We start from the raw sequence: 13,935 nt of genomic DNA on the forward strand, positions 1-13,935 counted from the left end.
ACAGTCATTCATCACATATGGTTAAACCATTGCTGTCTGCAACAGGCTATGCTTTCCCCCTCCTCTTACTTGGGGGCTTAAATTACTTACCTATTGTCATACCACCAATAAACAGGGAACTGGGGGCTTGCTCTACTATGTTAAGGATGGGCCAAATAACATGATTTCAGGCATCAAACACTCTTACTGAACATATCAAAGTTTTAAGTCCTGTCATTATTCTCAGTTTTTTTCTGACAGTTAGAAATTTCAGGTGCCCTTTTGCCCTTCCTCCCAGAAGAGGAGCAAAGAAATTTTCTTTTGTTAAAATCTGTAATCTAAGCTTAGGAATTAGCTACTTATGTATTTACTGGCATGGTAGTGTCAGGATATTGTCTCATTAAGTGCCTTTGTTTCTATGTTGATAAGTAACTCGTCATGTGTGACATATTTCACATTTCTACAAAGAGCATTTCTTTAACCAGTTACACTCTACATTTGTGTACTGGTTTGGGCTGGGATAGAGTTGATTTTCTTCATAGGAGTTAGTACGAGGCAGTGTTTTGGATTTGTGCTGGAAATAGCATCGGCAGTTGAGGGATATTTTTGTTATTTCTGATCAGTGTTTATACAGCATCAAGGACATTTCTGCCCCTCACTCCACCCCACCAGAAGCGAGTTGAGGGTGCACAGGAATTAGGAAGGGACACAGCCAGGCCAGCTGAGCCCACTGACTGAAGTGGCATCCCATACCACACAGCACCACACTCAGCATGCAAAATCAAAGGGAAGAAGATGGAAGGGGGAATGTCTGCAGGGATGGTGTTTGCCTTCCCTAATAACTGTTATTCTGGCTGAACTGGCTTTCCTGGAAATGACTGAACACCTTTCTGCTGATGAGAAGAGATGAATGAATTGCATTTTGCTCTGCCTGTATGTGTGACTTTTGCTTTATCCCTATCTCATCCCACAAGTTTTCTCACATTTCTGATTCTCTCACCCATTGCACCAGAGGGGACTGAGTGGCTGCCTGATACTCAGATGATGGCTGGGGTTATAACAGCAATTTTTCAGCATTGGTCAGTATTATGTCAATTTATCAGTGCTATAGCTTTGGTTTTTAGCCCTTTTGTTTTGTGGGAGTATTGCATTTTTCATACAATTAACCTTTCTTTTCGTGTTCTGTGTAAGATTTCACAGTCATGGTTAATGCAAATGTGCACTTGCTGTTTAATCATATATACTGTTCTTCCAATATTTGCATGTCATCAAAAGAAAGATAAGGATAAAAAAGCTGTATTCATTTATGCCCTCAATAGACACAGTCAGGTGTCTTTGCTGCTTTGTCCATTTTGTATCTATTAATGTTTATATTTTTGTATAATACTGGAGCCAACTAAATAATATTTTAAGAATTCAAACCTTTTTTATTAGTGAAAAACTGAGTGCATTGTGAATCCCACTAAAAAAATACTATCTATTTAGTCTATACAATTGCACTAGTTATTGTTAGGCAATAGGTCTCTCCAGAGACTGAAATAAAATGCCAATATAGACACCTCTGATATGTGGATTGAATAAGCACTCTCTCCCTTCCCCATCCTAAGTATCAGGCTGAATTTAGGTGAGATATATCCCACACACATAGGATTTTGTGTGAGCTTTCATTATATCATACTGCTGCTATTGCAATTTACTTCTGCCTGGCTTCTGTAACAAATCTGTGGTCTCCTCACATTTTGTTCAGGGTGCTGCTGCTGCAATGGGTAAAGACAGCTATCTACCCTCCGTGGTCAAAATTGCTGAACTCCAAAGAAATAAGAGAATATAATTTCCCAGCATTGATTTATTATCAGCTTTAAATTTTTGCTGCTGGTGGTATGTTTACTAGAAATTTTTGTTTCTTGATTTTTTGTTGTTCGATTTGTTGGTTGTTTTTCATGTGAGATTTTTCAGGATATTTGAAAAGTACTGTGTTCTTCTCAGAGGATCTTAGAATTACCTGCATTACACCGATTTTTACAACTTTCAGGAGTAATGATTTCTACATTCCCCCTTTATATACACTTCCATTTATCTGACTTTGCTTGATCTTCCTTACCACCACTCTACACATCCACAATGATGTGGTGACACATTCTATAATTTAAATATTTACGTTTCTATGCGTTGTGTTCTCAAGCCGCAGAACTGTATTCCTTACTGATGTACTTTACCAGGCATAAAATAAAACTTAAAAAGTGTTTGCAGAAAATATGTTAGGATGTTATTTTTCAGTGGAAATAGCAGTTTGAATATCTTTTTATCTAGAAATCTTTACTGAAAAGCAGAAAATAAAATTAAGAAATTGGACTACCCCAATTCTTCACAGAAGAATGCAAATGTATGGCTATTTAGCAGTTTTTAACCTTTTTGTTTGTTTGTTTGTTTTTCTTGCCAAGCCTTTCCCTGAGCCACAGATGCCATTTCCTATTCAGCTGTTGCTCTGTTTCTCACAGACACCCTGCAGATCATATGGGTAACATTCCAACCCAAATTGAGTCATTTGAGTACGAAATAGCTTCTCAAAATCTGTTACTGTTTCCTTTGCATTCTTTTCTTTATTCACTTTGTTCACTCTTTTGTTGATTGGATTGGGTTTGGTTTTTTTTTCCCTTTTTAACATTAGTCTTAGCACAGACTAATTAATATGTTTGATTTTAAAACTCTAGTCTTAAAAATGTTAGATCTAAAATCAAAACTAACATTCAGCCCAGCTGAGCAATTTCTAATTTTTATTGACTCAGGTATGATGCCACTGCAGATGTCCACTGCTTTCATTTTTTTGCTTAAATTGATTGCAAAAATAAAAACTTCCAATGAAGTAATATATCTTCCTATATTACTTCTGTGGCAATGCTTCCTTTTAGACAAACTGAATATTTCCACTTTAATTTTCATTGTAAATGAAAATCTTTGAATTTCTGCTCTTCACAGTATTTAGAATTTAGAATCAATAGTACCTTTCCATGTGGTCTGAAGAAAATTTATTGGAACCTTTTAGAACTCTCAATGCTTTTTTCAATCCATATAAATAATTCAGTGTGGTAGAAAGTAAATGACTGAAATAATGCAGGCCAAGGGCTTCCAATTATCTTTGGGCAGCCTTGAAAATTGGACTTGTGCATGCTACTTTGTCAATGAGCCTTTAAACCCAGAGATAGTTAACATAAATAAAACCACTTTAGTTCTTCATTATTTTGTTTGTTTTACAGTGGTAGACAAATTAAGAAAGCAATCTCCAGCACTACAAAATGAGGCCAAATATGGTGGTTTTTTTCATAGTGATTCACAAAAGCCTACACCATCCCCATCACACACATGCTTTTTCACACACCATTATTAGAAGTATTCCCACTGCAAAGACATATACTAATACTTTAAACAAACATAAACATATTTCTTATCTTATCAAAAAGATGATTTTCTAGCCTTTCCTTTGATGATTGTGAGCCTGTCCGCTTTTGCTGTCAGCTAGAAATCCTAGAGGGCCTCTGAAAAAGAACATGACAGAACTTTGGAGACCTGAGCAATTTGAAGATTTGTTTCCCTTTATTTTTCTTGACTTTCTTGATTTTTAGAGCTTCTAAACTAGTGAAATTTTTCAAAGGGCTTACAGAAAATGTTGTGTCTCAGAAGACTCCTGCTGTGCTTTAATGCCTTAAATTTATCACCATAGTGTCTGCAATTAGTGAACACCATCTAAAACTACCTAATTCTTAAAAACTCTATGATAGATATTTTATATTTTTTAACAAAATTACCTCTGATCTGTTAAAATCATGTCATGCACTAGTATGACACATAATAGAAGTTATTTATATTCTACATTAAACTTTTAAACAGAGTATTTGAACCCAGGCACTTTTCCCTTGTATGGACATGCACCTCAAAAAGATGAATAAATCCTTGTGGGCATTTCAGTTTTCTGCTCTATCATGTAATATCCCTGGGGTTCCAAGGTTACCTATTTTTGCTTTCTGGCAGGGTTTTGTAAATTGGAGAATCTTTACTCTTGTCTGCTCATTTATTCACTGTCATAACAATCCCATTTTATATTGAAAATTAGTCTAGTCCGAAGCTTAAATATCATTTTATACTTTTTCTTGTTTCTACATTCCAAGTGGAAACTAAGATTTATGAAGCCCTGGAGATACCACTTGGTTTCAGTCCTTCAAAGAGAAATGTTACATTAAAGATGATGTCGGTAACCCTACAGCGTATCAGGAATTTATTATGAAATATAAACTGCACAAGAAACAAGAGACAACAGTGAACACAGGCAAGAAACTGACATAGTGTATTTATTTTTGGTTTTAATGTGGAGTTATGAATATTTATTACATTTGTGGAAATCACAGTTTCTGAGCACAAGACAATTTTTAATGGTTGAGTTGCTTTTACTAAAATGTAACTCTCTAACTCATGCTAAGGTCTCAAAGCATTTTGTGTATATCACCATTCAGGAAGTTACTAAACACCTCCAGGGTATTCATCAGCTGTCCTGCAACAGAAAGATTCATCTTTTCTTTCTTTATATATATAATGCTTTTGTAAATTCCATTTAATAAATGAAGCACATTTTTTCATATTACTTTAAGCAAAAGCAGCAAAGATTTTCCATCAGTTGTTACTGTGTACTTTGTACTGTTACTGTACAAAGACAGCTACTGAGTATTCTTTGATTAATATGAGAAATCCCTGATTGGAAGTTTTCTTCTTTGGTATCCATTAATTTACAGGGCCATGTAGTTGGACTTGCATCTCATCATCTGAGGCTCAAATCTGGACTTTCAGCACTGCATCTACAGATGCAATGCAACAGGCTAACAAATAGAAAATACCAAAGCAGATGAAAAAACAAAAAAAAAAAAAAATCCAGCCAAGCTAGATCAAACAGGTAAGTGCATCTGAAAAACAACAGGCTAAAGTTTGGAAAAGTAGACTACCAGGTGTCAGCAGATCAGCCACACAGAGAACAACTGGACGCATCCTTGTAGCATTTTGGAAAGTGTTGGCATGGCACAATTAGAGCAGGAATGACCAGCTCAGAAATGTTGGCAGAGACAGTAAAATTGGATGACTGACAAGAATAGGCCAAACCATATCTTGCATAATCATGTGAAATAGTGATTCAGGCACATATGCAGAAATATAACTGTCAATGAGTTAAGAGCTTGAATAATCTTAAAAAAACCTCACAAAATAAACCCCCAAAAGAGCCCTACCACAACAATAAAAAAAACCCCAAACAAACAAATCCTCAAGAGAAGAATGTTCAAAGCCAGCATGACAAGCATTAAAAGACAGAAGGAAATCAGACTTTGCTTTTAATAGTTTGAGAAAGAAAGAAAGAAAGAAAGAAAGAAAGAAAGAAAGAAAGAAAGAAAGAAAGAAAGAAAGAAAGAAAGAAAGAAAGAAAGAAAGAAAGAAAGAAAGAAAGAAAGAAAGAAAGAAAGAAAGAAAGAAAGAAAGAAAGAGAAAGAAAGAAAGGGAACTGTTACATGTTATGATGTTTAAAGCCTTATTACACAATGGCACCTGATTATACTAAACTATTGTAATCAGCATAACCCACGTCTGCACTGAAATAAAAAAAAACTTCCTGGAATCTAGTTATTGCAACCTAGATCTATAAAATTTTGGCCCTTGAGGCAGAGTCTCACAAAAATTAGGGTGTGGGAACTGTTGATCATCACTAGGAAAAGGTTACTTCATATATTTGACAAAAAATTTCTTGCATTTCAGGTGTATAACAAAACATGAATAATGCACCGTAGCATGATGTGTCCTAATAGTACCAATCTACCACAATTTTTAACTGTTCTGTTGCAATAAAACTACAGAAGGTGTGTTAGTACAACATCCTCTTTTACTAATAAAGGGTTTTCCTAGTGGCATTAGTTTATTTCCTTATTCTAAAATTAGAACTACACTGTTTTCAGGTTTAATCATAGTGATGTGAAGATGCTCTGAGAACAGAGAGTTAATTGCCATGGCAAGAAGAGACCCTTTGCCTGAGTGGAGTCCTCTGAAATTCACAGTCATCTTTTCCAGCTGATCACAGAAGAAAGTATTTATAAAAATGCAGTTATTCTCAGTGTGTCAAGGTTCAATTTCATAAATGACCTTAAAAGAGCAGACAAAGGATGAGTTATGTTACAGAGAGGATCTAAAGAATGCCTTTGAGGTTTTGGGAGTTCTTGGTTTTTGGGGTTTTTTATTTAGTCTGGTCTCCGTCCTGGGGTCCTCTGAACCAGGACAGTATTTTATAAAGATATCTTTTTAACCTTGAAAAAAACAGTGAGATGTTAAAGAATTTTAGCTGTTTTAAAATATCTCTAATTTGCAACTTTGCATACAATGATCAACTGTATGAAATAAAATACCATTACAGAGTATGGCCAACCAGCTTTTACTCCCAGTAAAAATCTACTGACTAACAGACCCTGTGAAAGTCTTAGACACTCCACTGGAATGCAATTCTGAACAATTATTTATACTATTTCAGAAGGAATTCTGCATGCAAAGTGCCTATAGAGACAGATTAATACTAGTGCTTGTAGCAAGTAATTCACTGCAATATCGAATTTCTCAAAATAGAGTGCTATTTAGCCTCATGATCAAAAATACAAAAGGCAGAAGTGAAACAATGCAGCAAGATTGTCACACTTTCCACACACAGTACTGTATGTCTTTAGCACAGAAGTATTTTCCCACAAGAAAGAACCAAGACAGAACCTAGATCATGGTAATTCCACATTTTCAAATGCTGGAAGGCATCCCCTGAAAAACTTATGTGGCCCTCGGATTTTCCTCTTTGTGTCTCTTATGAGAGGCTGCCAGTACCTGAAGGGCACAACAAAATCTCCAGAACTGTTTGAAACAAAGATGCAGACTAGCAGTGGAAAATTTGAATGGTTTTGCCACCAGCTGATAATGTTTTCCTCTCTGAGAACTTGCAGGGGTCAGAATTTCATCTTAAACTGTCCTGCTGCTTTTTCCAACATGCTCTTTGTTTCAGAATGTTTTAAATAGCTAATTTTGGTTTTGTTGCATGTTTGCTGAGTTTCCTGCAATTTCACATCATGTTTAAATTCAGGCCTTACAGCAAGCACAGACATTTTGTTGGTTTATAGTATTCATATACCCATTCAGCTGTTTGGGATGATGCTATCCTGTACGACCTTTCTGCATCACATGACTCACCACTGTCCTAAGAGCAGTTACAGGAATTTTCACTTAGTGAAGAAGTGCAGACTGTATTTCTTTTATTTGACTAAGCTGTTTCCTATTACTTACTGTATTCTCTTGACAGTAATAAATTTCATAATGCTTGCTAGATTTCAAATCAACTATTACGCTATCTAGATGGAACAGTAAATCAATAATTGATGATAAACAAATCATATCTAATAGCTGAAATACAAGGGGGTTTTGCCTTAAGGTGTCACACTCAGCAATCACTGTAATATTTATTGAAAATATAGTATAATTCTATTAAATCAATAATAGGTTGATATGAATATATCAAGACATTTTCATAATCAAAGAGGACAGAGCTGAGAGGAGAAAATGTACTTTATTATGCACACACTTAGTGATCCTTATTTATGAAAACCTGATTAATTCGATGCTTTATCATATACCTTGTTTTCTACATTTCTTTTGATGCTCCCACTTTCAAAATCATATAAAACTGGGTTAAGCTTGGTGAAATAATTTTACAATCAGGTTTATCACTTGTGTTCCAATAGCTCTTGGTGGATAATAGTTTTGCTTAGGAGAAGTCTGTAGTGGTATAATTTCTTAGATAGACTTTTTTATTTTGTACCCACAGAAAAGTGTAAGTGCTCAGTAAACCTTTTCATACGGTCAACATAACTAGAAAATTAAATACTAGTATAGAGACAATAAAAATCAAACCTCAGTTCTGAGTCTGTATTTCATTCTGCATCTATTCTCATTGGGTAAATCAGAGACTGGAATTCTCAAGTATTGCATAATCAAGCACTAGACTGCTTATTAAAAGATGGTGCCCAAGTACAATCCAATTTTCATGAATTCAAATAATCAAGCAATATACTATTGGATTCTGTAGTTCATTGAAGTTTAGTAGTTTTAATGGGTATCTTTTATTTTTTAGTTTTTCTCTTCCTTTTTCATTTCCTTTTCAAAAAAGGCATAATAGAGTGAGCTATAACTCTTAGTGCTGATTTATTCTCAAATTTTGATAAAATAGATTTTGTAGCAAAAAAGATCAAATTAATTTATTAGAATTTAGCTCACATAATTATGAGGTATCTAAGGATGAATAGGTCATACTTTTCATGTCATTAAAGTATTTTCAAGGTTTTCAGGCTAATTAGATTAGTTAGCTGGAAAAAAAAAATTAAATGAGCATGGATATAAAGCCTCAAAAGCTTTCTTACATTGTCCAAATCCCTGTGCCACTGCTGATAAAGAAGGAAAAAGTGTGATGCTTATGGTTTGCTTCTGTGGTCTGTCAGAAATGCCACAGAAGTCATGAAAATATTTTGTTAGAAAAGTTTAGAAGATTTTTCTCTAAGACACTGATAAATAAATGTTATAATTCTTGCAAGAAAATTCATCAGTTTAAGATTTTTTGTTGATTTGTCTCTTGGAAAGCTATAAAATGTCTGTCCTGGTATTCTTCAAGGATAAATATTTTGATTCTCCCCATATTGTTTTATTAACAGTAACTGTTAACATGTACTAGAGACAGGGAGATTAAAACAGGAAAAGGCCCATGACATTAAGGAAAGAGCAGGAAAAGGTCCCATTTTACATTAAATTTATTAAAATATATCTAATTTCCTCAAATATAAAAGATATGCAGAGTATAGAAGTTTAATGACCAGTAATGACTTTTTGGGTTTTTTTTATGTTCTTAGGGAGTAATATAAGTATCATGTAAAGTGATTTTTAAAATAATTTGCAGACTACGTGTTGCACAAGATGAAGAAATATATACCATTTCACAGAGCTCTTACTTGATTATTGCCTTGTTAATTCTATCAAAATATTAAGTAGTGAAAAAAATTAAAAATCTGTGCATCATAATATACTGGATAAACTCTCAGAAGTCTCTTTTCTTTAAATAATCTCTAGATTTTACAGATGAAAGTCTGCGTCTCACCTGGCAAAGGAAGCTTGAAATGCTTAAACATGCATTTCTGTCCTACAAGCGTCATGAAAAGAATCTGCTTTTGCAAGTTGTTTGCTTCATGACATAATGTACCAAATGGCTTGCTGAAAATTTGGACAAATTCCAGCTGAACAGCTACTATTCAAATTGATAGTGACAGTTCATCCTGAAAAAAAATGTTATTTTCAAATGATTGATATGAACTCAAAGGGGTGTGAAGAACTGTAGTGTTCATATTGCTCATGAGCTGTTGACAGTTTGGCACATCTCTAATGCTGATTAGAAACAAGCCAGGACGCTGCAGTTTGCATTCACATTAAGCTTACAGGCCACATTAATTATTTGATTCATAGGAACACTCAGTATACTAAAATATGCCAGAGTTTCAAAATCAAATGACCTTTCTATCAAGTATCTCAATGTCTATGATAACAGTATTGAGTGATAAAAGGAGAGTCGGGGAATATTAACAAATATTAATTGAACTGAGCAAGTGACCTTGGTGATATTCAGTGAACTGCTGATGCATTTAGACGTATAATACAATGGAAAAAAACTCTTGAAAATGGAATTCTGAAAAACTTGTGTACACTGTTCACATTTGACCTGTAAATTGAGGAGCTGGTACTTGAGGGTGCTTTTTTTAGTGTTTATTTTTGCATTTCATATTTCACCTGTGCAAATGTTAATGCTACTAGGATTTTTTTTAAGAGCCCTTTGCCTGACAGCCTTTCTCTATACAGTGCTGATGCAGGCAACTAAAAGAAAGTGTTAATGTAACTTTTCCAGCAGGCCATTATTTCTCAATTGGTTCTGCAAAATGTCAGCATCAACAAAGGCAGCTCCCACATCCACCCAGGAAATTGCTGGGATATCTGTGTCTGAAGGCCACTCTGATGTATTTCTGTAGAGTACCTCCTATTTATTAGCAGATCACTGTTATTTCCCATTGACCATATACAAACCCCAAAATGTGATGATCACTTTGAATTTGCAGCCTCTTTACAAGATATTTCACTCATAGCTGCATACCAGAGAGATTACAGATTCTTAGATGACAATATTTTTCTAATTCTCAGTCATATAGGAAAGAAAAAAGGGAGAAAATGAGATGTTTCTAGGCTGAAGAAGTTTCTCTGCCCCCTCTAAGCAACTGGCAGACAGAAACCATTGCCCAGAAGTCAGATGAAAGCACAAGACCCTGCCACCAAATATTGATAGAGTTCAGGAAGTGAATCACTATCTTGTTTACTTAGATGCCAGGTGCTGAAGGCAGCTATATTTCCATTTGTCAAACCTTCTAAAAAAATCCCAGGCATACTTCTGTATCCAGAAAGACAATTAATGGACCCTAGGCTACAGACCAGTAAACTTGCACATTCTCTTTAGGAAAAAAATAGGTCTGGTATAGGAAGATGAAAGGGATAGTGACAGTGACCTTCTCCTCAACTTGATCGGAAGAGTCCAGAACCATAAACATGTTCTGAATGACAACAGTACAAAATATGCACTGTATTTTCATTATCAACTTCACTTTCACCAGTACAGCAAGATTTGGGGTTTTCTTGGGATTTTCTTTATTACAGAGGAAGAAATGTGGACAGATCTCCTTGCTGTGAGACAACATACAAGCTGGAATTGACCCACAGATTCAGAAGAAGGGAAAAGCACTGCACAATAGGAATGCTCATTCACAAATGAAATTCACAAAGTAGCATAAAAATGATAGCAGCTGACCCAGGAGGAAGTTTAACTGACATTTCCAGTATTTTTTGCAACACTTAGCTCAAGCTCTCACTGACCTTGTCAGAATTATAGGGGTAATATGATCATAGAGTAAACTGTCACAAGGTATTGTTCACTGTACAGCATTGTGTTTTCCTTTTCAATATTAGCTGTTTTATTGCTTCTCTGAATATTGTATAAATGAATGGATGTATAATTTTTGCCACTGCATGCACAATGCTTGCACACAAAATCTTATCTTGGCTGAATTCCTTCACATAATGTCCCTCAGGTAGAATATAAGAGCAGTGGTGAGACACAGCAATCCCAGTTCTTATTAATACTCCTCCATATTCAGCTACCAAAGAGGAACTTCATGTGTACAGTGACCTTCTACATCACTACTTGTGTCTTGAAATATTAGAACTGACTTTATTAGCTTTGTTACATTAAGATTCAAAGTACATAGCCCTCTCTGTCACTTCAGTCTGAACAGCAGATCCAGCTATAAAGGATATGTGAGAAGCAGTACAGATTTTGTGAATTTTTTGGCGCAATATCTCAAAATGCAGCAGGAACAAATTGTTAGGAAAGGAGCAAAGAAATGGTAAGGCCAGACTGCTCCTATTTGATTCAGTGCCAACAGCAATAAAGTCTGCCAGAGGGATATTGTAATAAGTATTACAAAATCATAGATTTTTTCATGAAGTGTTATCACTTCTTCTCAAGATGAGATCTTAAACCCAAAGAAATAGCAAAAGTCATTCCAACAATTCTCCCTTTCCCTTCATTTAATAATTGCCATAATCTCTTTACAACAATGCAAGATAAGTAGTGATAGCAGCAGCTTGCTTCTCTCTGACAGCCTTCCTTTAACTCTAGATGCCTAAATAAATGTCTGGATCTCTGGCTTCCCCTTGAACCTGGGGTTTAATATCCAATATACACATGATAACATTGTGCTCCTTTTGTCCACCTAGGGTCAGACAATCACATTTATCACTACACAATGTGGATAGTGGTCCTAAGTTGTGTGAACAAACTAAGTCTAATAATGATGATAGTTGCCACTTTCAGTTGAAAAAAAGCTAAAAAAATTAATCTATATATGGTTTCTTTTTTATACAGAGACTAAATGTATATGTACTGTACATCTTAATTTTAGTCTAATGCAGCTTTAAAAATTGTTTTTCTCTTAATCTGTGCTTATTTCAAAAAAGGCCAGTTAAGATACACTTTGCAGGTAACAGGGAATTTTTACTTATTTCAGATTCTTTCATTTTTCAGGCAAAAAATCATTCTGCAGCTTTCTTCAAAACTGAATGCAAATATACAAAATGGAAAAACTAAACACAGAAGACTCACAGAAGACTACAAGAATGGCTTGTGAGTAAATATATCACAGCTACTTTTATTTGCTGTTAAAAAAGGGGAAAGAAAGCAACAGTAATCTTCTGACCTCCTTGAAGATATCTGATGCACAAAAAAAGCAAAGTAGGTAATAAAGAAAGTAGGTTTTGTGCTTTCTAATATTTTTTCTCTCATTTCTCAGAGATCATGCTAATGATTCCTTAGACAATATTTTATAGCTTATCTTACCTTTCTTTTCTTTCCTTCTTCTTTTTTTTAATTCTTTTTTTACCAATATAATTTTATATAAAGACTAACATAACTATCTCCATGCCAAGTATGTCACTTACTAAAAAATCTTTGTGGAATTGCATGCATCCTCTGACTTCCATCATTCCTTTTGACTACAAGTGCCTACAGAACTTGGGTGCTCCCTTCCCCTTGAGGGTGGGACTTCACAACCTGCTAATTACACATTAGTCTAGAAAGCTACACTTTATAAATTATGATAAACAAAAAAGGTATGTTCCTGTCTCAAGAAATAACATTTGAAAATTTCTTATTTTAACATGAAATGCAATATCATTAAAGATTATTAAAAGAGATCCACCTTTACATTGACTCTTCTGTGGCATATATTATATTTCATAGGAAATAGAGGTGCTGCTGTTTTAAGGTAATATGAAACTTTTTTTTTCCATTGTAATTCAGTCATGTATTACCTAGGTCTTCACCCAAACACTACTCCACAGCAGGAGCTCTGTGTACAGTTAGAAATGCAGAGGCAAACTGAGACATCACTAATAATTCTAATTACTGCTATGCTCCTTGCTATTGGGTTTATGTCTTGAAGTGTATCTTTAATAGCTGGACAGATAGACAGGGGGAGATAAGTACTTCCATTACCATATAGAAATCCAAACAAATTTAAAAATATATAGCTATTTTTTGAAATTTTTGTCCTTAATAATGCTCTTTAGAGCATTATTAAATGGGCTTTAGAGCTTCCATGGTCGACTTCAGGTACTTTTGCTTTGGGGATTCCAGCTTTAGATGATTTACATTAAAATAACCCAACATTTAAAAAAGGAAGTTTGTTACAATTGATCAATATTTTAGAGCCATACTGTGTCTAGTGGTACCTGATCTGAAGCCTTGTCTTGGAAAAACAACAGTGGCAGATTTCTGGAGTACAGATAGATCCTGTCTTTTGTTGACATTCTTCTGTCTGGAGACAGACTCAATTTCTTAAAGTCTCCAAACCATGGGCTACATTAATTTCTGTGCTTGTGACAGAAACCATAAGATTCTAAAGCACAGCATTTGAACTATTCCTGTAAGACCCTGTTCACACAAGAGGATGCTCTGCTTCCTGAATCGTGATTTTACATCTTACATTTGGGCATTCCTTTTAAATCTCTCCAGATGAAAGAAGAGTGTCTTTATTAACTTCATGTTAATGATCAAAATGGCAATTTGGGGCCAAAAACACTGCGTACAAAATGAAGGACTAAATGCAATAGGCATAGTAACTACTTCTTATTGGTGGTTACAACTAAAAGATAAAAAAAAAAATAGGACTTACCTAAACATTTGTGTTAATAAAGCTCTGCAATTACATCAGTTTCAGAATTTTTCACTTTCATTCATATATTTCTGGGATAATACTATGC

Source organism: Molothrus aeneus, chromosome 4 (genome assembly GCF_037042795.1).
Source record: "Molothrus aeneus isolate 106 chromosome 4, BPBGC_Maene_1.0, whole genome shotgun sequence".
NCBI classification, from domain to species: Eukaryota; Metazoa; Chordata; class Aves; order Passeriformes; family Icteridae; genus Molothrus; species Molothrus aeneus.